The sequence below is a fragment of the Camelus dromedarius genome, chromosome 21 (assembly GCF_036321535.1).
Source record: "Camelus dromedarius isolate mCamDro1 chromosome 21, mCamDro1.pat, whole genome shotgun sequence".
NCBI classification, from domain to species: Eukaryota; Metazoa; Chordata; class Mammalia; order Artiodactyla; family Camelidae; genus Camelus; species Camelus dromedarius.
The window spans coordinates 6,019,174-6,042,545 of NC_087456.1; the positions used below are offsets into that span (position 1 = coordinate 6,019,174).

The following is a 23,372-nucleotide window of genomic DNA, read 5'->3' on the forward strand; positions in this document are numbered from 1 at the left end:
AGGGCCCTCCATGCAGGGGCCTTCTGAAGCTCATCTCTTCCATGCCCCTGCCTCCAGGCAGGTCCGCTCTCCAATCAGTCTCACTGAGTGCCTTGGTTGTCTGAGAAGGGTTCCAGCAAAGGAGGCTCCAGACCCACAGTCACCTTATACTGCCAAGATTTTTGTTTTTGATATCAAATTTCAGTTCCTCTGACTTTTGATATTTTTCCAGTTTTGTCTTCGGATGACAGAATCCTGTCTGACCAGCGTGGTTCTTGTCAGCAGCACCAGGCACTCTGTTGACGTCATAGTCTGTTGTTATAGCAATTCTGTGATGTCAACAGACACTGAAAAGGAGGAGCTAATCTAATTTTTGAGGTTGAGGACAGAACTCAGTCAGAGAAAAATGCAATGAGTGACTCGTAAAGGACAACATTTTTATTTAACCCATGATGAGACAAACTGGTCAAATATAGCTGGGAGTCAACAGCTGCTGATTTTTAAGCAACGGATCCTAAATCCAAAAGGTCAATATGTTCAGCTATTTAGTGGTACTTCTGCAGATGCTTTATCCTGGTGACAAGAGGCTTGAACCTTCCAGATCCCACCTCTCCCTGTCCCTAATCCAGCTACTAGAGCCCTGCTATGGTTATGGAGAGCTGGGCCCTCTCCTGATGCCTGCTTAGGACCTCTGCCTGTGCACAGTAGGCGCCCAATAGATATTTGGTGAATGAATGAATGAATGAATGAATGAACGAACAAAAGAAAGTCCCTGTGATCTGATTTAGTTTCTAGCCACCTACCTTTGGAGCTTGACATTCTATTACCAAGGGCTTCCCTATCTCTGCTCTCTCTTAAAAGTAATTACTTCCTCTCCATGAAAGCAGCTCTGTTTCTGCCCCCTCACCCCTCCACTCAGCTCCCCTGCCTGGCTCCCCCTTGAATATATAGCTTGGCTTTGATCCATCTTCATTAGGAGGGGAAGAAAATTAAGCTCATCTGCACAGGAGGAAGGGGCAGAGGTGCACTGGGAAATGAGTTTTCTTCCTGTAGATGGCAAAAATATCCTCTTTCCCTTCAAGTTGAGCTCAGGGGCCTCCCACAGCCTTTGCTTAACTTGCAAGTTAAATTACATCTCCCATGCCTGGTGAAGATAGCGTGAGGGAGGAGGGGTTGAAGGCTCAAGGGTTTCCCATGCTTGCTGAGAGCTCTGAAATCCTCAGGATTAAGTGAGCACACAGAATGCCTGGCTGGAGTGCTTTTCCTTTGCTACTAAACTGCACAGATGACGGGTTTTCATTAGGTTAGACATCGAGAAGAACTTACCAGGTGTGGAACATTAAAAAAAAAGGGAAATAGGGACAGGTGATCAATTTTTTCTCTCCTCTTCCCTTTCTTTTGGGATGTCAAAGGCCTCCGTTTCTCAAGGGCAAATGATTATGAATCCACGTCCAAATGGACCTCTCAGATTCCACCCAAGGGAGGGGAGAACCTCAAGCAGTAACGGAGATTTTGCAATGGAGGCAGGAGCATCTATAAACTCCCAGGCTGCCCACTAGGTGGTCACCTCATCCACTGTACCTACGAAGGTGGTCCCAATGGCAGTGCCATCCATGGAAAGAGAATTTGGCAGGACCAGGTTTTCAGTCCAAGGTCCAATGTGACCTGAATTCTTTGGCCCTTAGTTTTCTCATGTGCAAATGAGGTACCTTCTAATTCTATGCAATAATAGATGTAAACTTTCAAACGCGAAATGTTTTATGCACAAGAGATAATGGCTATGATCATCCTGATCATTTTGCTTAAAAACAAACCAAGAAATATGCCAGGTGTCAAAGCTAGAAAAAGCACAAAATCTCAGGCGTAACGTGGCTATGGATGGCACAGGGGCTGGGCATGCGGGGACTGGCGTTCCAGAAGTGCCCAAAACAATAAATTATAAAGAAAAGAGCTAGATGCGCTCCATTTTCTAAGCATTTGTCCCTCCATCTAGTTAGGGATTTTCTACAGTTCAAGAGACATTGTAGCCTCTAAGGACAGGCACTAGGGACAGCCTCACTACAGAGCGAACTGTGTCCTGATTCATCTCCAAACATCCTCGCAACAAAATCAACCTGGGTCTTCCTGACCCTTTGCAGGCATGAATGTTTGCACACGCGTGCACACACGTGCACATACACACACCCAGGCTGGATGCCCAGAGCTTCCACGGAGATAAATATTGAACAACGAGAGAGATACATTCATCTCCATCCACCCTGGGCCCCTGTTGGTTATCTACAGTACACCAAGCTGCTTCATCCCCATAGCTCCCAAGAATCAGCCAACAGAGAATGAGCCTAGCCAGACAACGCTTTGGCTTGTGGCATCACAGCTCATTAGGTAGAGAGAAGACTGAGTGGGATGGAGGGCTGCCTATGGTCCATCCCTCCCACTTCCATCCCCGCAACCTGCCTCCCGCTTGCAAATTCCAAGCTGAGACTGTCTACACTCCAGGGAGGATTCCTGCTGCCAACAAAGGAGGGGAAGGTGGGGAAACTTTTGGCTCCCGCTCTCCACCTCCCCTCTGGATCCCATCATTATTTTCAAGGAGCTTTATGTGCTCCACCTTTCTGTCCCAATTAAAACCAACTCAGTTTACATTTCCAACCATCCTGATAAGACTGATTCCTGAGGCTCCCCCCATCACTCAAGGGAAAAGATACACTTCCCTAACTGGGTTCTTCCCACCAGAATCCTTCTGTTCTCCTGCCTGTTGCAACCACACAAAGAGGCCGGAGGGGGTCAGGCTTAGAGGCACCTCTAGGTATTTGTAAGGGGGAAGAGCCCCTCGACAGGACACGGTCTCCTTCCCGTGTGCTGGCGGCAGATGGAGGTACCAGTGCTGCAGGCTCTGCGGACACAGCTGTCAGCCTTGCCCTCACACGTGCTCTCTTCTCTCCTCCCTGCCCTTGCTGCATCCCTCCTCCTACACAGCATTTTCCAAAATGGCAATGAGAGAGCGTATTTCCCCAAGCAGTTTAGAACATCTGAAAATGCTGGCTACCGGGCTGAGTGTCTAGGAGATAAGACCTGCGCTGCCCCCTTTCCAGCTTACCTCTGCCTACCCTCACAACCCCCTCCCTGCCCCAGAGGGCCAGAGCGCCTCTATGAGGACCAGTCAAGGAACACTGCGGGGAATTTCACCCTGAGCTCGGCCCCCACCTCGGGGAGAAAGCAGAAAAGCTGGCTCAGCAGCCAAGGAATGGAAATTACAAATCAGGGGTCCAGACCCAGGTTTCCTCCCTTCCATCATATGTGGGTGCCCACCCCCAGTCTCTCACTGTATAATCACCTAGCCCTGCCCTGGGCCTGGACAGTCCTTTTATTCCAAAAATAGGAAAAAGTAAAGCCTCTGACTGCAGGACAAGGGTAGGAGGGCCTTGTACACTATTTATGAGGGCAAAGCTACATTGTGTGTGTGTGTGTCTGTGTGTGTCTGTGTGTGCACATGTATATGTGTCTATGGGTGTGTATGCATGTGTCTACGTGTGTACATTTGTGTGTATGTCTGTGGGTGTGTGCGTATGGGGTGGAGGGGAACATTCATACCCCTCCGGGGAAATTCGTGGGGAATCCTCATGCTGATCTTCTACCCTAACTTGGATTCTCTTATCTTCAAACTGATTGCTTTACTTTATAGAATTCCATTTGTCAGTCCACCAACACTGAATCAAGAAGAAATAGATAATGTGTATGTGCAGTTGAACTGTAATGATTCTATTTAATAAAACTGAAAAAGGAGGGAAAAGAAAAGAAATAGATAACTTGAACAGACTGGTTACTAGAAGTGAAATAGAATCTGTAACAATAACAAAAAAAAAAAAACCCAAAAAACTCCCTACAAACAAAAGTCCAGAACCAAACGGCTTTACTGGGGAAGTCTACCCAACATACAAAGAAGCAGTTATACTGAACCCTCTCAAACTCTTCCAAAAGACTGACGAGGAGGGAACCCTCCCAAGCTCATTCTGTGAAGCCACCATCACCCTGATGCCAAAACCAGACAAAGAAATTACCAAAAAAGAAAAGTACAAGCCAGTATCTTTGATGAACATAGATGCAAAAATTCTCAACAAAATATTAGCAAACCGAATCCAACAACACATAAAACAGATTATACACTATGATCAAGTCAGATTCATCCCAGGATAACAAAGATGGCTCAGCATAAGTGAATCAATCATTATGACGCATCACATCAACAAAGGAAAGGACAAAAATCACATGATCATCTCAATACATGCAGAAAAAGCACTTGATAAAATTCAACATCCATTCATGATTAAATATTCTTACCAAACTGGGTATAGAGGGAACATATCTCAACACAATAAAAGCTATTTATGACAAACCCATAGCCAACATAATACTCAATGGTAAAAATTTGAATGCTTTCCCACCAAAATGTGGAATAAGACAAGGATGCCCACTCCCACCACTTCTACTCAACATAGTATTGGAAGTCCTAGCCATAACAATCAGACAAGAAAAAGAAATAAAAGGGATCCAAACTGGAAGAGAAGAGATAAAAGTGTCACTCTATGCAGACGACATGAAACTATATATAGAAAACCCTAAAGACTCCATACAAAAACTACTAGAGTTGACAAACAAATTCAGCAAGGTAGCAGGATGCAAGATTAACATACAGAAATCAGTTGCATTTCTTTACACTGAAAATGAAATATCAGAAAAGGAAAATTTTTTAAAAATCCCTTTTAAAATCGCATCAAAAAATAAAATACTTAGGAATAAACCTGACCAAGGAGGTGAAAGACTTACACACAGAGAACTATAAAACAATGATTAAGGAAATTAAAAATGATTTAAAGAAATGTAAAGATATCTCATGCTCTTGGATTGGAAGAATTAATATTGTTAAAATGGCCATACTACCCAAAGCAATCTATGGATTCAATGAGATCTCTATCAAATTACCCAGGACATTTTTCACAGAGCTATAACAAATAATCCTAAAATTTATATGGAATCACAAAAGACCCAGAATTGCCAAAGCAATACTGAAGAAAAAGAACAAAGCTAGAGGAATAACCCTCCCAGATTTCATACAATACTACAGAGCTATGTCATCAAAACAGCATGGTATTGGAACAAAAACAGACATATGGATCAATGGAACAGAATAGGCAGCCCAGAAATAAACCCACACACTTACAGTCAGCTAATCTTCAACAAGATTATACAAGAATGCAAGAATAGACAATGGGGAAAAGACAGTCTCTTTGACAAGCGATGTTGGGAAAGCTGGACAGCCACATGTAAATCAGTGAAGTTAGAACACTCCCTCACACCACACACAAAAATAAACTCAAAATGACTTAAAGATTTAAACATAAGACAAGACACCATATATCTCCTAGAAGAGAATATAGGCAAAACATTCTCTGACATAAATCATAGCAATGTTCTCCTAGAGCAGTCTACCCAGGCAATAGAAATAAAAGCAAAAATAAACAAATGGGACCTAATTAAACTTATAAGCTTTTGCACAGCAAAGGAAATTATAAACAAAAACAAAAAGACAACCTACAGAATGGGAGAAAATATTTGCAAATGATGCAGCTGATGAGGGCTTAATTTCCAGAATATATAAACAGCTCATACAACTGTTTAGCGAAATAAACAATTCAATTTAAAAAAATGGGCAGAAGACCTAAACAAACATTTCTCCAATGAAGATGTAAAAATGACCAATAGGCACGTGAAAAAATGCTCCATATCACTAATTATGATAGAAATACAAATCAAAACTACAATGAGGTATCACCTCACACCAGTCAGAATGGCCATCATTAAATAGTCCACAAACGGTAAATGCTGGAGAGGGTGTAGAGAAAAGGGGACCCTCCTACACTGTTGGTGGGAGTGTAGTTTGGTGCAGCCATTATGGAAAACAGTATGGAGATTCCTCAAAAGACTAAAAGTAAACTTACCATATGATCCAGCAATCCCACTCCTGGGCATATATCCTAAGGAAATTCTAATTTGAAAAGATACATGCACCCCAATGTTCATAGCAGCACTATTTACAATAGCCAAGATATGGAAGCAACCTAAATGTCCATCAACAGAGCACTGGATAAAGAAGAAGTGGTATATATATATATATATACACACACACACACACACATATACATACATACATACACACACACACACACACACACAATGGAATACTACTCAGCTATAAAAAAGAATAAAATAATGCCATTTGCAGCAATATGGATGGACCTAGTGATTATCATACTAAGTGAAGTAAGTCAGAGAAAGATAAGTATCATATGATATCATTTATATGTGGAATCTGAAAAAAAATGGCACAAATGAACTTGTTTATAAAACAGAAACAGACTCAGACAGAGAAAAAACTTATGGTTACTAGGGGAGAAAGGAAAGGGGGTGAGGAGGGATAATTCGGGCATTCTGGATTTGCAGATACTAACTACTACATATAAAAAAGATAAACAACAAGGTCCTACTGTACAGCATGGGGAACTATATTCAATGCCTTGTAATAACCTATACTGAAAAAGAATTTGAGAAGGAATATATATATATACACACATACATACGTACTGAATCGCTTTGCTGTGCACCAGAAATGAACACATTGTAAATCGACTATACTTCAATTAAAAAAAGAATGAAACAATGTCATATGCAGCAAAATGAATGGACCTAGAGATTATCACACTAAGTGAAGTAAGTCAGACAAGGAAAGACAATGATATCACTTATATGTGGAATCTAAAAAAAAAAACGACACAAAAATCTTGTTTACAAAACAGAAACAGACTCACAGACATAGAAAACTAACTTATAGTTACCAGAGGGGACGCGAGGGGAAGGGATAAATTAGGAGTTTGAGATTAGCAGATACACACTACTACATAGAGAACAGATAAACAACAAGGTCCTACTGTACAGCCCAGGGAACTATATTTAACAGCTGTAATAACTTATAAGGAGAAAATATATATATATACGTATATATGTGAGTGTGTGTGTACAACTGAATCACTATGCTGTTCCCCAGAAACCAACACAACATTTTAAATCAATTATACTTCAGTTTTAAAAAAGTCCATTTGTCTTCTGAAAACGAAGATAAGCAGGGTGGGTATTCACATAAACCACGCCAGTTATTAAAACACTGAAATCCTTCCCTATTGGTAGGTAGAGAGCTACTCCGCCAGCCCCCCGAGTGCCCCACCCCGCCTCCCGCCTGCGCAGGGCCCTCCCTGCTCTCTGTGACCCGGAGACACCACAGAGCTGCCCAGGACTCCAGGCCAGCGTCCCTTGGTTGATAAAGGACTGAATGTCATTGCCGGGATGGCCCTTCCTTAACTGTCTGAACACCGATGGCCCTTCCAGGTGTTCAGAACTGTGACTCTGGGGGCAGAGCCGTCATAGGCAGGATGGGAGGCCTCTTCCCCATCACACCCTGACCCGACTTGGAGAATGGGGGCATCTCGGCCCCCCAGGGCTCCTCATGTTCCCTGTCCGCGTGTGTTTGTGCGCGGTTCCTTGCAAAGGGGGAAAGGAAGTGAGAGGAGGAAAAAAGGAGCTGCCTGGGCTCCAGCTCCACATTTTCCTCACTCGACCTTCCCCTGAGTGGGCTCCAGCTAAGCCAGACAGAAGCAGAGGAAGAAGGGCTCCTGTCCCCTCCCCTCAGCCTCCAAGATTCCTTCTCCGGACAGTCAGCAGCCTGGAAAAAGTCCCAAGGGGTAACGGGCAGGGCAATCATTAATTACCCCTCCTCCCTGCAGCTTTGAGCCGGACCCTTCAGAGACTGAGGCAGCCCAGCTGGCTGCTTCTGGGCCTATGGACGGTCATGGAACCAGCCCTCCTCATCCTAGCTCAGCAGATTTGGTCCTGGCGTCCCACAGAGAGCAGTCACCCCCCCACCCACCCAGGGGGAGGAACTTTACAAAGTATTTGGAAAATACTGCAGCTGGGCCAACGCCCCTCCTTCCACACCCTCAAAAGCTACCAATGCCTTCTTGGTGCCCCATCCAGCAATCGGTGAGGGTCAAGCTGTTTCGTGCCTCAGTTTCCTTGTTTTAAGAATGAAACAATGGTAATAAGAGATGACCTGGTTAGGAGACAACACAAATTTCCCACCAGACTAGACAGCAGAGGAAGAGGGGACGATGCTTGAAGAGGGTAGAATACAGAGAAATCGTTAAACTCATGCGGTGTCTGGTCCTCATACCGGGAGGAAGGTAAGGCCTATTCCAGAGCCGGGGGCCTGAGGTCCATCGCCCCAGCTATGGTGACAGGAGAGACAAGACAAAGTTCCCATCTCCCTGGTTGTCCCCAGTCCCTGCTACCTCTCCAACCTGAGCGCCTCGTCTCCAGGAGAGAAGAGGGAGAGCCCCCCGATTCAGGAGGGAGCCCCCAGCTCCACAAGGCCTATTGCAAGAACACAGGGATGAAAGCCACAAAGCTCTTCACTGCTAACCCTTGTGGGTTATAGGTCTGGGGACTGCGTGTGATGTTGAGTGGAGGGCACCCAAAAATGTTAGCCTGGCAGCACCTGCCTAGGTGCAGAGGTGTGGAGGGACAGCCACATACAAACTGCCTACAGCCTAGGCTTTCTTTGTCTCCGTGCCCTGGCCACGCACAGGAACCGAGTGGCTGTCTGACGGAGTGGGAGGAGGGGACGTGTGCTACTCTGCTCTGGGATGTTGAATTGTGAGCGAAAGGCAGCAGAGCTCAGGCTCAAATCCTCTCGCCAGGGGATCTGATGAGTGGGTTCCATCTGCTCTGGCCCCTCCTCTCCCTCCCCCTCCCTACTGGCCAGCCGGACTCTGATAAGAGTCTACTGAGCAGAGGCTTTGTCTGGGGGAGCAGAGGGCAACAAATCAATGGCAGGGGGAGGGCAAGAGCCTAGGGACTGCTTCGGGAGGATGGAGGCCCCCACCTCGCAGGGCTGCACGGGGTGAGGGTGCCAAGCCACGTGGGATGGCAGCAAAGCTCTAGCATGAGCACTGCCCTTCACCCGACCCCCAGATGGGTCAGCTGCTCACCTCTCCTAGACTGGCAGTAATGGGCAAGTGAGGACACGGGTGGGTTGTGGGAAATTTTGAATACCTCCTCCTGCCAGGAGTGAGGAATCTGGAACTTCCCATGTATTCTGGGCTCTTGCTAAAGGCCCAGAGGGCGGAAGACTCTCCCTGGATTGCTGTCTGCTATCGGGAAGATCCAAAAAGATCCTAGGGACGAGGGCCACCAGTGGAACCAGCCAGAAAAAAGCTGTGCCTATGGAGAGTCACTGCTGCCTCCCCTTCTGTGGGCTGAGGGCAATCATCGTGAGCCCCCTGACATCCCGGAGAGGAACAGTGAGATCTGGAAGGGAAAGGACTTGGAGAACTTTTGAAAAGAGCTGTCACATGAAAACAAAGAATGGCTGGTGCATGGCGGCGGCTGACCAGTACTGAGCTCTTTACTTTTCTGGGCCTCAGTTTCCTCATTTGTACCATGGAATAATACCAGAATTGCTGGGAAGATTAAAGAAGATCACATATTTAAAGCACCTAGAAGCATGCTTGGCACATAATAGTTGCTCAGTTAGTGGCTGTTATAATTATTAATAAGATAAAGGAATAAAATAAAACAAGGAGCCCAGTATCCCATATCTGTACCATCCAATTTAGTAGCCACTAGACCTATATGGCCATTTACATTTTAATTAATTAAAATTAAATAAGATGAACATTTCAGCTCCTCAGTCATGCTAGGCACATTTGCTGTGGCTCAACAGCCACCCTGGCTAGTGGATACCGTACTGGACAAGACAGCTGAAGCTCGTTCCACCGCGGTTCCGTCAGGCAGCGCTGGGCAAGATGCCCCCTCAGCCACCTTCTAGTTCTAGTATTTTTGGATTCTGTGAAACACTTAACTCCAAGCCAGTTTCTTCTTCCACCAGCTAATATGTGCTCAGTGTCCTCAGGGAATGCAAGTTCTCCTATAGTCCTCAGCTAAACCAAAAAAAAAAGAAGAAGAGAGAGAGAGGAAATCTGCTACCAACAACAAAAACAAAAAGTTAAAAATCTAAAATCAGGGAGGGAATAGCTCAGTGGTAGAGTGTGTGCTTAGCATGCCAGAGGTCCTGGGTTCAATCCCTAGTGCTTCTATTTAAATAAATAAATGAACAAGCAAACAAATAAACCTAATTACTTCTGCCCCCCCCCAAGAAATTAATTAAAAAATAAATACAATCAAACAATACATTCCAAAGTCCAATCAAAATTAATTTGGATAAGCCATCATTTTAAAGTATATGCATTAAGACTCCCCTCCAGGATTTGAAAATATTGTTACTAACAACCCTACTGGGGTCAGACCCTGGGGGAGGCACTTGGGAGAAGTTACAGAGTGATTTGAAGGAGGCTGGAAAGGAGGAAAGACCAGGGAAACTGTTCCTCCCTCCTGCCTCCTTTTCCTTCTCAGATCGGCCAACTTCCTGTGAGGTTGGAGGAGGAAGGGGAGAGAAGTCATCTGCCTGGTCTGCAGGGTCCTTTGGTCCAGAGCCGGAGGAGCCAGCACAGAGAGGGAAGAGACGGAGGAGCTGCCACCGAGGACCGCAGGCTCGTGAGTCTTCCTTCCCTTGCACCTCTCCTGTCCCCACCCAGGCTCCCACCCAGCCTGGAGTCTGTGGTAATCACAGAGATACAGTCTCGTCCTAAACAAAAAGCATATGAAGCAGGTGCCGGAGTGTGCCCACCGATAACCGTGGCTTAGAGAGGGGAGGGAAGGAGACCTCAGAGGAACAGAAGAGGCGATCCCAGCCCTAGACCCCTCCTGGGGCTCAGATAAGAGAAGGAGGGGCCTGGGACGAAAGGGCAAGGGGGGGGAGGGGGTGAGCGGGTAAGGGACACCACTGCCCCCTCTCCCTCCCCCTGCCACGCAGTAGCCATGAAGGAAGACTAGGCAGGGCCGCTGTGACAAGGAGGAACAGAAGCTTTGGGAGGAGAGCTGAGAGGAAGAAAGGGAGAGGGATGCCACGCTGGTTCCAGCCAGGACAGCCAGTCATGGTAAGTGACACCTGAGTAACAGGTGAGTCTGCCTGCGCCTCCTGGAGCCCATGAACACCATCCTGCTGCTGCAGCTTGTGGCTGGCCTGGGAACAGCGCTGGCTGTAAAATTTGCAGGGGCCGGTGCAAAATAAAAACGCAGGGCCCCTTGTTCAAAAATTAGGAAGTTCAGTATGGCGACGGGAGAGCATTAAACCGAGCCCTCCTGAGGATGCAGGGCGGCTGCGCGGGCTTCCCTCCCAGTTCCCCTGTGCTGCTTCCCCCAGGAGCGTGAGGACGGAGGCCAGTCACTTCTGTGCTGTCTCCTCATACAAGGTGGAACACGAAAAGCGGCCCTGCGCCTCTCCCAGGCTCACTTCCCCCTCTCCCTTGGCTCATGTGCCCAGAAATGTGGCTGCTTCTGCTCCTGCCCTGCTGGGGCCAGTGGCTGGCACCTCCCCCTTATCGTGCCTGGTTTCCGTTGGCCTGTGGGCAGCTTAGCGGGAGGAAGAACCACAGCCCAAAGCCACGGGGGTGGGTCTGCCTTATCTCCCAAACCTGCCTTCAAGACTGGCACGGGAAGCACTGGGTTCCTACCCGACGGGCCCCTCCAGGGCCGCCTAACATTACCATTATGTCATCGAACTTTTCCTCCCAAGAAGGAGGCAGGGGGACAAAAGGGCTCCCAGCTAGGAGGGGGTAAAGTCAACATTTCTGCTTTGGAAGACAAATCAGGCTTTCATTTTTTTGTGCACCCATGAGTACACACACACACACACACACACACACGCACACACGCACACACTCAGCTGAGAAAAGTCCGTCTTATTCACCTCCTCTAACAAAGCCAAGAAACTCTTGTCCACACGCCCTGTGCGAGTCTGATCTGTCATGAGAAAGTGCCCGGGTCCAAGAGCACAGATGCTCAGAGGGAATGAGGGTCCTGAACGGGCAGTTGAAGGAAAGGGGACAACAGACATCTAACTGGTTCTCTCTCTTCCTGGATTTGTTTTGCTCCCAAATGACAAACTTTGTCTTCTAAAGAGTTGAGTCCCCTGCCAACTGTCTGCTCCACCCCCACCCCTTGCCCCCCAGCCTCTCCACACCTGACTTTAAGTAAAGAGGATGAAAGGCAGGACACAGCCCTCCGGTCCCCTGTGGCTGTGCGCTCTCTGCCTTCCTCGGGCCGTCCCAGGAAATCGCTATGAAGAGGCCCATGGCGCTTCTGCCCAGAGCGCCCGAGCCCTCTCCGAGACAATGGCTCTGGGAGGGACAGGAGCAGGGCTCCAGCTTTGTGTGCGGGGTGGCCTCACAGAACCATTGTCTCCGCATCAGGACAAACAATGGTTTGTATTTCCGGCTTCTGTGCCAAATAGTTCACCCCTTTGGACTAAGACGATCCTGAAGATGCCCTTCTAATAAATAGGAGTGGTACGGAAATCTGGCCCCAAGCTGAGAATCTGTGCCCTGCTGTAACAAAAGCCCACCCCAGCTGATGAGCAGGAGTGTCTGTGTCCCCTTACCTGTTCCAGAGCCCCCCCAGACACACACACAGCCGACAGGGAACCACTCACTCACCGCTCTTCTCTGCGGTCTCCTCTGCTCTTGCCTTCACTCCCTTCACACTCAGCAACAGGGAAAAGGTTTTCCTTTAACACTCACCAGGTCCCTGGTGGGTAGCAATCATTAACAGCCACACGTGCTGACTGGCCTTAACCCCCTCGTGCTGGCTGCCTCCAGCTGGCTGGCTGGCTGCTGGACAGCCCTGTTGCCTCTTCCCAGCCCTGGGAAAGCAGCAGCTCCCACCTTGATGCCATCCACCTGAGTAATGCCGCTGCTGCCCATGTGGGAACAGGAGCCCGCTAGTCCCACCCAGGCCGCCCCGCCTGATTGGAGCACACTGGCAACCTGAGGCGCCCGGCTCTGGCACAGGGCCCAATTGGATGAGCCCACATTATGAAATATTTGCCTAGCAGGCCAATAGAGGAGCTGGGATCTGGGGGAGGGGAAGATATTTTTATTTATTCCTGGAGGAGGGAGAACAGACAAAGGTAGTCATAGCATCCCTAGCCCTGGGCCGGGAGCAGCGGGAAGGCGGGTCTTCAGGTCAGTGGAAGCGCCTCGAGCCTCTCTGTCCAGGTACAGAGCGCAATCCTGGAAGGCTTCTATGCAACTTCAGCTCCCGGCTGTTTAGCTAGAGGGTTTCTTTGCCTCAATAATTCCCTGACTCACCCAGGAGTTTGGAGCTAGGACTTGTAATAGAAACGAAGAAGGAAAACCCCTTGACAGGCAAAGGATCGCTCGTGTCTGCACAAACTGTGGCACTGGGGGTCTTCCTTCTATTTCAAAGTGGCACAACTCATTTTTGCATCTTTGGAGGATGCAGACACCAAGGTGGGCAGGAACCAGTAGAGACAAATCACCTCTTTATCAGTTTAAAAATAGGCAGCCGATTCTGGGAAATCTAAATCCATCATAAAAGTATCTCCATGTAGGACACATGCAAATCTATGCAGATATGTGCAAATGAGCAACTCCAGGCTTCTCAGAGTAAATCCCTGCCAGGAATTTTCTAGTTTGAGCAAGAAATCAGGTAGCCTCCAAACCCTCTCACAGAGCATCTCTGTGTCTCACTAGAGCATACAGATGTCAGGAGAGGGAACATACAGAGCCAATAAACATATTTATGGTACATTTACTATACATAAAGCCTTGAAGTGCAGTCTAGCAGGGTTTAAAAACCACGATCGTAAACATGATGGGATACACAGGAGAACGCAAGTGCCCTCTCTCTCCACACCCACAGTTAATGCCCTCTTCTCCTTTTAGGCTCCAGTGGGTGGTCTGGCTGCTCCATTCTCGCCAGCCTGGGTCCAGTAGCTGCACCTTCTCTCATCACCCCTGGTTCCTGTTTGTCTGTCAGTGGTCCAGTTACTGTGGCTCAAGACCCTGGCTTAAAACAGCCTGGGGTGGGGGGAGGGCTGCTTATCTTATCTCCTGGGCTGCCTTCCCAGCAGCCCGGATGGCTGGTTGGCCCTGGTCTCTTAAAGGGGCTGCACTGCATTCCCACCTGCTCCATTCATCCTCAAGAGTACCCCAGAAATCTAGGGGTGCGCTGCCTATGGAGGGTCAGGTTCACCATACCACTTCCTCCTCTCATGCCCTTTACAGCCACAGCCGGCTGCAGGGCTGCTACAGAATGATTTATTATAAACAATTAAAGCGAGGAACCTGCTGTTTTAAATGTTCATCGTATCATGCAAACGCCTGCACCTTAGTATTTCCAGGTTCCTGCTCTGTGAGCTTTAGAAGTTGTGGGAGGGGCTTAGGATACAAAGCCAACATAGAAAAATCAGTTGTATATATACTAACAGCAAACAATGAAAGATTGAAATTTTAAAACCCCTGCTTACAATAGGCTAAGAAAATATGAAATATTTAGGAATAAATCTGACAAAAGATGTGCCAGACCTATACACTGAAAACTATAAAACATTGCTGAGAGAAAATAAATAAAATCTAAATAAAAGGAGATACACTGTTAGCATGGCAAAGAAAACTCAGTATTGTTAAGATATCAATTCTCCCCTATTTTTCTATAGATTTAACACAATCCCAATAGTTTCTTTGTAAAAGCTGACAAACTGATTCTGAAATTCATATAGAAATTAAAAGAACCTATAATAGCACAAAAAATTAAAAAAGAAGAATAAAATTAGAAGCCTTAGACTATCTGACTTCAGGACTATAAATCTACAATAATCAAGGCAATGTGGTGTTGGAATTAAGATATATGTATAGAAAAATGGTGCAGAAGTCAGAGTCTACGAATAATAAACCCTTGCAGATATGGTCAGCTGCTTTTCCACAAAGGTATAAAGGCAATTCAGCCTTTTCAGTACATGGTACGAGAAAAACTATAGATCCACATACCAAAAGCAAAACAGAACCCTTGACCCTACCGTTAAAACGTTACCTAAAATGTAAGAGCTAAAACTGTAAGATTTCTAGAAGAAAACACAGGGGAAAAATCTTAGTGATTTCTGCTTTGGCAAATTTCTTAAATAAGACACAAAACCCACCAACTTTAAACAAAATATCAATAAACTGAACTTCACTGAAATTTAAAAAAAAATGTCGCTCTTCAAAAGATGCTGTTACAAAAATGAAAAGATCCGCCATAAACTGAGGGAAAATATTTGCAAAACAGGCAGGTGACATCGTTTGCCTGGAATATAGAAAGAACTCTTAAAACTAAATATTAAGATGGTAAACAATACAAATTTTAAAAAAACGTGAGGAAAAGATTTAAACAGACACTCCACCAAAGAGGATATATGATGTCAAATAAAGTACATGAAAACATGCTCAGCATTAGTCACTAGGGAAATGCAAATTGAATCCAGAATGGATAACACCATACACACCCACCAGAATTGCTAAAATTAAGACTAATCATACCAAATGTTGACCAAAATGTAGATGAACTGGAATTCATACCCCACCGATGAGACTGTAAATGGTACGTCCCGTTTGTTTAACTTTTTAAGGAACTGCCAAACTTTTCCATACAGTTTAACGTACAACCCATTGATTCTTAGGTATTTACTTGAAAGAAATGAAAGAACATGTCCACTCAAAGACAGGTACACAAATGTTTGTAGCAGCTTGTTTATAAGAGCTGCAAACTGCAACAAACCCAAATGTCCATGAGCCGGTGAATACCATTCGTGTTGCATTCACGCAATGCAATATGACTCAGCAATAAAAAGAAATGAATCATTGATATACATTATGACTTGGATGCATCTCAAAATAATTGTGTTGAGTGAAAGAAGACAGACTCACTCCCACACAAATAAAAAATGTAGACTGTATGATTCCATTACACAAAACCCTAACAAATGTAAACTAATTTACAGTGACAGAAAGCAGATCAGAAGTTGTATGGGGATGGGGTAGATGGAAGGATTTCAAAGAGGCAGGAAGAAACTTTGGAGGGTGATGGATATGTGTGCGTTATCTTAACTGTAGTTATGGTTTCGAAAACACATCAGATTTTACCTTTTAAATATATGCAGTTTATCATAAATCAGTTATACCTCTATAAAGCTATAAAAAAGAAAAGTCTTCAGTTGAGACATTTATAAAAAAACAGACCAACACCCAGTCCTGGGCCTCACCCATTATGTTTTATACTGTGAAGGAATGTAGGCAAATGGGGGTGGGGGTGGGGGAGTAGGTGGGGATTCCAGCTTTTCCTAGTGACCTGCTGGTTAAAAATAGGGATCGACTTGGGCCCTGAATCAGCCCGGACTCCTTTCCCAGATTTAGGTCAAATAATGTGGCAGACTTGAATATGGTCTTTATAAACATAATTATTTGTTTTACGACAGAAGGAAAAATATCAAGTAAACACCTCTATGGTTCACAAAGCCATCATTCTCACTTGATTCTTTTATGGTCCTATGAGGTAGGCAGAAAAATATTAACTCTCATCTTACCAAAGAAAAATCCCTGAGGCTCAAAGAGGTAAAGGCTGACTAGATAACCCACCTCCTACATGGGCGGCAAGGCTAAACCCAGAGTTTTAACCTCACTCAGCCCGGGCTCTTTCCTGTTAACACGCGATCTGCTCACAGCCTGGCTGCCGCCCCCGCCTGCCCCTGGCCCTGGCGCCACTCCCAGAGCAGTGGAACACGGACCAGCATCGCGGTGCTCACCCTGCACTGAGCAGATGTTCTTGTACAGCGCAAGTGACAGACCCCGAAGGGGTCCCAGGGTGGATGAAAACAGGGGCAGATCCAGGGCCAGAATAGGATCAACTAAGGGAAACCATGCTGTGTCCAGACAGGGGAGACTGGGAGAGATGAGGGGATCTAAGGATCTAATCAGATCACACAACTGATGAGAAAAGACGAGGGAAACCAACCAAACGCCACTCCCAAGGCAGGAAGTCTGGTGGGTGTGGAAGCAGCTGGAAGCTGTTAGAGGGCTCCAGGCTTCTGTCCCCCTCCCCTCCCTCCTCTTCTGTCCCCCACCCTCCCTCCTCCTCAGCTCTGGCCAGGGCACAGGAACAGTGGCTGGCTGGGCGCCCCACCTCCCTCTCCCCTTGTTCTGAGGGCGAGATGACAGGAGGGAGGAAACCTGCAGGGGAGGGGACCACAAAACGTAAGAGGCATCTAAAGACTCAGTGATCAAGATGGGTAATATTTTAATGTAACATATTTTGAAATAAAAATTAATGCAAAAAATCTGCAATGAATGAAATACCATTTTTAAAAAAGACTGGATCAGCATTATTCAATTTCCCTTTTGCCTGAGGCTCCAGCATGGCTTGGGGTGGCACTGTTACTGATCCTGTTTTTATTAAAAATGTTAATATTTTGTTCTTCATGAAATTTTTGCACTGATTTTGATTTTTTAAAATACTGCATTAAATGCTATTTATCTTGATTACTGTGGGGTTTTTTTTGGCGCCTTCTTATATTTTATGTCTAAGGAGAGTGCCACACCCACCTCCCCCTCGTCAGCCCTCCTCAGGGATGAGGCTTTGGGTACTGGGAGGAAGATGGTGAGACTGGACATGGCCCTGCTGGAGGGCCAGAAAACATCAGAAAGCATGAGAAACAAAGAAAGGCTGAGGGATTATTCCAGATTAAAGAGTAGAGACACCGTCCTGGATTAGATTCCAACGACGTTATATTAGGGCAACTGGTGAAATTGCACGTGGAGCGTATATTAGATAATAGTATCGTGTTTATGTTAAGTTTCCTGAATTTGTTAATTGTACTGTGTTTATGCAAGAGAATATCCTTGTCTTTAAAAAGAAAAAAAAATTAATGAAGTTATAAGGGCCAGAGGGTGACAGCTGCCTGAGAGCTATGTCAAACCAAACGCCCGTCTCTCTCCAGCCTTTCTTGCCTCCAACTTCTCACAGTCCCAAGAGGGACCAGCAGGACATGGTGATGGCAGGAAGTCTTGTCTGGAAGACTGAGTATTGGAGGACTGGTTGGACATTTTCTTCCCAAAACAAGAATTAACCTTGAATTCCCTCACCCTCCCTAGGAAGACTTGACAATTGGCACAGGAAAGAAAGGAAATTAACATCTCTACTCAAGCCATGACCCTAGCAAACGCTCTGCTTAACCTCCTGAGCTAGGTGTTGCTGTTCTGCACCCATGGAGGGGGAACCTGAGAGGTCAGGTAGGCTGCCCAAAGCTACACAGTTAGGAGGCAGGAAAACTGGGATCAGAGCCCAGGACACAGCACAAAGCCAGCTCTCTTCCCACTTCATGTTCATTGTGCAACTTGAAATTCCCTTCTCATACATCATCCTACAAGCTAATCCTTTAGTTTGTTTTTTGCTGGGTTGAATCTGCATTGGCCTTGAGATTTTTTGGCTCTAGAGTCAGACCGCCCCGGTTCCAATCCTGACTCCACCAGTTACTACGTAAGGGGCTTTCAGTGAGCAACTCAGCCTCTTGGCGGTTTCATTCACCCATCTGCAAACAGGGGTAATATAAACACCGACCTCATGGGTTTGTCAAAGGATTAAATGAAATTATACAAGCAGAGAATTTAAGAGAGATCCTGGCACCTAGCAACATTCAGTAAATACCGGTAATCATTATCTGTCTGCGTCTGCCTCAGACTGGACGGCTCACTCCCAGGACGCAATGGCCTAATTTTGACCATAAAACCCCTCAGCACTTTGACACATGAAGATGGATGCTTAATAATTGGTCCTCAAGAAGTTATCCATCAAGACGGCACTTAGATGTTCCCAAGTCCAGCCTGTAACGCCTTTAGGGCCACCACCCACCTCAACTCAAGTGATCATCTGAGGCAGACCCCTACGCTTAGGAGCCAGATCAATCAACACCTGAGAATCTCGGATAAGAGGGTGGTCCGCCCCACCATACTCTGAAAAAGGAGGGGGATTTTTTTTTTTCTGTGTCACACCACACTTTGGAAGTTAAAAAGCAAGTCGATTCCAGGGGCTACATCCCTGGGCAAAAGGAGTTGGCTGAGAAGACCCCAGTTCTAGTGCTGGCCCTGGACCAGTCCAGCTGTGTAACGCGGACAAGGGCTCGCGCCTGGGGGCCCACTCGACGTGAGACAGAGGATCACCTTGCTCATAGAGTCAATGAGAGTCCTGAGCGTTTCAGTTTCTTCGAGAAAGCCCCTCTCTAAGGCTAATTTCCCCTCTGGAGGCCTCTCCCTATTTTAGGATTTTGGTCCAGCTGGGCAGGACTCACAGCATAAGAAGGAAAACAAACCAAAAGATGATCCATCTAGGGGGCTGAGGAGGGACAGGTCAAGGGCAGGGTGCCCGAAAGGCATGCAGCGGTCAGATTTCGCCAAGATGGTCCTTCTGTGACAAAGCCAGAGCTGGAGCAGGGCAATTTTCTAACTATAAACAGAAACTCAAGAAGCCCCAAACTACACACAGGCATGTGTGAGGATGAGGGTGAAGCACGGAGGACACCGGCGGAGCGTGTGTAGAAGGAAGGGCTGGTGAAGTGGCAGCAAGGGAAGGAAGCGGGGAGCAGACGCTGGTGCGCGAGGATGCTGGTGGGGGAGACTGAAGCTAAGCTGCATCGCCTCCGAGTAAACTTGCCCCCACGGCTGTCCGTCTGTCTGGACGATGGCACAGCTCACCAAGCTATGTTTGTCTGAGCCTCCTGGCCCCTGCCTCGGCACTGTTTCTCTTTCCCTTTACACAGCGCTTTGCCTGACCTGATTTTTTTTTTTTTTTCTTTCATGGCAGAGAGCACTAGAACAGAGCCCCCACACCCTGGAATTAAATTCCACCCCACCTCAGTGCAATGGGTATTTGGAATTTGTGCCACTCCCCAAACCCCCTCCAATGCACTACACCATCACCATTGTCAGTGTCCCTCCCCACCCCATGTGCTTCGCTATGGGTAGCCCCACCTTCCCCAAAGGGCAAGGCAGGGGCCCTCCAGGCTGCCAAGAGGGGTGAAACCGCAGCTCCCCCCGCCGCCTGGCCCCTGCATTCCAGCCCTGCGCCCAGAGTTTGACCTCCTCTGCGGCTGCTGCAGACGTATTCTGTGTTACAGAAATAGCTCAGCTCCTGGGCCCCTGTGGGCCCTCCCTCTCCTTCAGCCAGAGACACCCCCACCTCACAGGCTCCAGGGGAGTCAGGCAAGAGCAGAGGGGAGGGCTCAGTTCTCCCCTGCCCTCCCACAAACCCCTCCCGGAGCATAGCCAAGTGTGGCTGCCTCCTCTCCCCTCCTCCGTCCAGCCCCAGCACTTCTGGCCGCATCTGCCAGTACAGTGGCTGGAGGTGAGAGGTTTGGCAGATCCAGGCATGAAGGCGGGATCGCACCAAGAAAAGCTTAGACAGCTTGACCCCTCAATGTGTTTCTCTTCTCTTCTCTTGAGTTCACTTGGATGGAGGGCAGCAGCCAGGTACAAAGGGTTCCAAATTCCATATACCCTGGCCCAGAGCCCTGTGTTCTCATGCAAGGGGATGATCTCATAGTCACTGCTCCACCTAACCTAACCAAGATGGCGGGCATTGGTCCTCCTCACAAGCCCAAGACAGAACGAGGGACAATGGACTCAGTGACATTATGAAAGACTGAATTTAGAAACAGTGACAAAAGCTTTTAGATGTGAAGCTTTTAGATCTTGACTCCCTACTGTCCAAATGGAACAGTACAATCTTTCATGAAGGACTTTACCAAAAGGATAGGGTGTTACCTCTGGGCAGGGTGGGGGCCCGGATGGCCTTCAAGATTCAGGTTCCAAGCCTTTTCCGCCCATGGGGAATGGCGGCCACTCCACAGCCATGCCCTGGCTCCTTCAGGCCTACTGCTGTTCTACCTACAAGGCCCGGCCAGCCCCATGGTCAGGCGGGAACAGGGAAGTCAGGGGTGTGTAAACTCTCCCAGCCAAACTCCTCTAGGCTGGGAGGTGCCAGGAAGACGGTTAATGGTGATATAAAGTACACATCCCTTTCTAGGAACTGCCCCCCTCCCCTGACTCTGATACTCACATAGTTGCAGTGGTCATAGCCATGTTCCTAAAACCTGACTCTCTTTGTAACAGGTGGCCACCTGATCCCAGCTCAGCCAAAACCCCTTTCAAAGGATAGGGATGGGAATCAAGAGAAAAAAGATCAGCCCTTCGCCGGGTGATGTGCACACGAGGGAGCTGCTGGAGGCCGTCTTTTCTACCCTGTAGACTGACCACAAAGCCAAGAGGCCTCTGCAGCAAGAGAAGACTGAAGCCAGTGCACAGAGAGGGGAAAAGCACAAGAACACACTTGCAGCCTTCAGCTCCTTGGTTCTAGTTTGTTCCTGTGGTCTAGCCATTTCTCTGGCCCTTACAATAAAATCCCCTTTGGGGCTTAAGCTGCTTTGAGTGGTTCCAGTAACATGCACTCAGAAGTCCTAACTAATACCAGGGAGAGGGACAAGATGACTTCTGGAGGACCCAACATCTTGACTCTCCGTACGTGGCTGGCAAGAGGAGAGAGCAGACACCAGAGCCTTCCTGGCACCGACTGCATGAGCTAATGGTCCCTTTAAGAATATCTTCCCCTCTCTGTTCTCCAGTTGACTGGAGCAGATGTTCCTTGTTCCTATGGCAACAAGCCTACCACCCTTCCTAATGGGTAGCTTCCCCGTGAAGGACACACAGCACAGGCCGCTCCCCCACCTAGAGTGCTTCTTAGGGCTCACTGATGGCTGGCTCCTCACAGCACAGGACTCCATGGACTCCTGCGAGCCTGGACATTAAGAGTTCAAACCTTACCCGACCCAGAGATGATCCAGAAATGGCAGTTGCCATCTAACAGCACGCAGAAGGCAGGGGGAGGGAGGTTATCTACGTCGTTGCCCAGACAGCAGACCAATGTCCGTCCTTCCCATGAAGTGTTAAAAAGGCACGTGGTGGATCTTCAGCAGATTGAATTAGCTCTTCCTTTGACCCTTTTTTCCTCATCACTGATGAAGACCAGTGAGACCCCCTAATTGAATTCTCCTTATTTTAAGCTGCACACCACTCTCACCCTCATCTGGGGTTCAGGATCCTTCTCTCAAGACCCATCCCTCCTCAAGGCAGGCCTTCTTCAGCCAGGCGGTGGGTGGGAAAGCAGGAAGCACTGCGCATTCCACTGGTTCTGCACGGGGTTGTTTCCACAGCAGATGACGCTTCTCTCACTAAACCCAACTTGACCCCATTTGTTCTTGGCGCTCACAGCCTCCACGAAGCCAGCTGGATTCTTCTTGCAAGCCACAAAGTTGACTGAACGTTAGCTTCCTCTCTTCTGAGCCTTTAGCTTACTGGGATCCCAGAAGTCCATGTATAAATAAGAACAAGCCAATAAATGGTTCCTATCAGATGTGCAGGGAGTGCCTCCCTCATCAGGGAAGATGCCAAAACCAGAGCTCCCCACCCCCGCCCTCAACTCCTGGTCTTCTTAAAGGTAAAGACACTTCTAAAGGTAAGGCTTGCGATACCTGGGAGGAAAAGGCCTGGCTCTGGAGGCGGGGCTGGACAGGCCCGGGTCGTAATCACAGCTCAGCTCTGTGACTGGAATCTTAGTGGCTGAATGCCATTAGGCAAATCACTGATGCTGATCTCTAGCTTCCCCATCTGTAAAATGGGAGCGCTAATTCCACCTCATAGGATTACACGAGGCAGTACAGAACTGCAGTGCCTTAAACACATACCCAAATCCAGAAAGATCCAAAAATTGAAAGTTTTTTTTTCCCTAACTTGACTGGTGGCAGAGCCCAACCTGACTTGAACCTAGTTAGCTGCAAAGCATGACCTGAACTGGCATGAGCCTCTTTATAGCCTTTATTTCTCCCACTTGTGTGACTCTTTAGATAAATCTTGTGGCAGAAATATTAGTATGTTTGATTTTGGAGCTGCTCCAGACCCTGCGGGAGGTTTTTATGTACTACGCAGTGTGTGCATCATGTTACCATTCTGAAATCCACAGGCGCCAGGCACTTCAGAGGATGAGCTATGGAGCCATCCGTGCTGCTCCTCCAGTCCCTGAAGGCAGCGGTTTCAGGAGCGCAACCAGAGTTATTTAGACTAAGGATGTTGACAGCCATTTCAGGCATTTGCCTCATCACTAGGTGGATCTCTCCTGGGTCCCTGGGTACCTGCAGCCTGAAGCCAGTTCCATGAAACACGGGTTGGCATGGGGCAGGGGAGGGGATCCAAAGACCAGCCCATCAGCCCATAGGAATCTGCTGCTTTTCCACCTGAACAGAGCTGGCAGAGGCAGTGTGTTGTTATTTGACTGGACTTCAGGTATAGACA

General features: G+C 47.4%; 1 protein-coding gene across 23 annotated transcripts in view; it reads right to left on the reverse strand.

The window, feature by feature from the left end:
* Positions 1–23,372, reverse strand: part of PLEKHA6 (pleckstrin homology domain containing A6) — a 136,751-nt gene that overhangs the window by 44,046 nt on the left and 69,333 nt on the right. Inside the window, exon 1 of one of the 23 annotated variants that reach the window (XM_064477094.1) lies at positions 21,849–22,364. The exons of 20 other annotated variants lie outside the window; for them this stretch is intronic. The gene's annotated coding sequence lies outside the window, so the exon portion shown is untranslated. Of the gene's footprint in view, positions 1–12,638; positions 12,898–21,848; positions 22,365–23,372 lie in introns of those variants that run through there. 2 more of the 23 variants (XM_064477091.1, XM_064477089.1) reach the window with 2 other exon arrangements.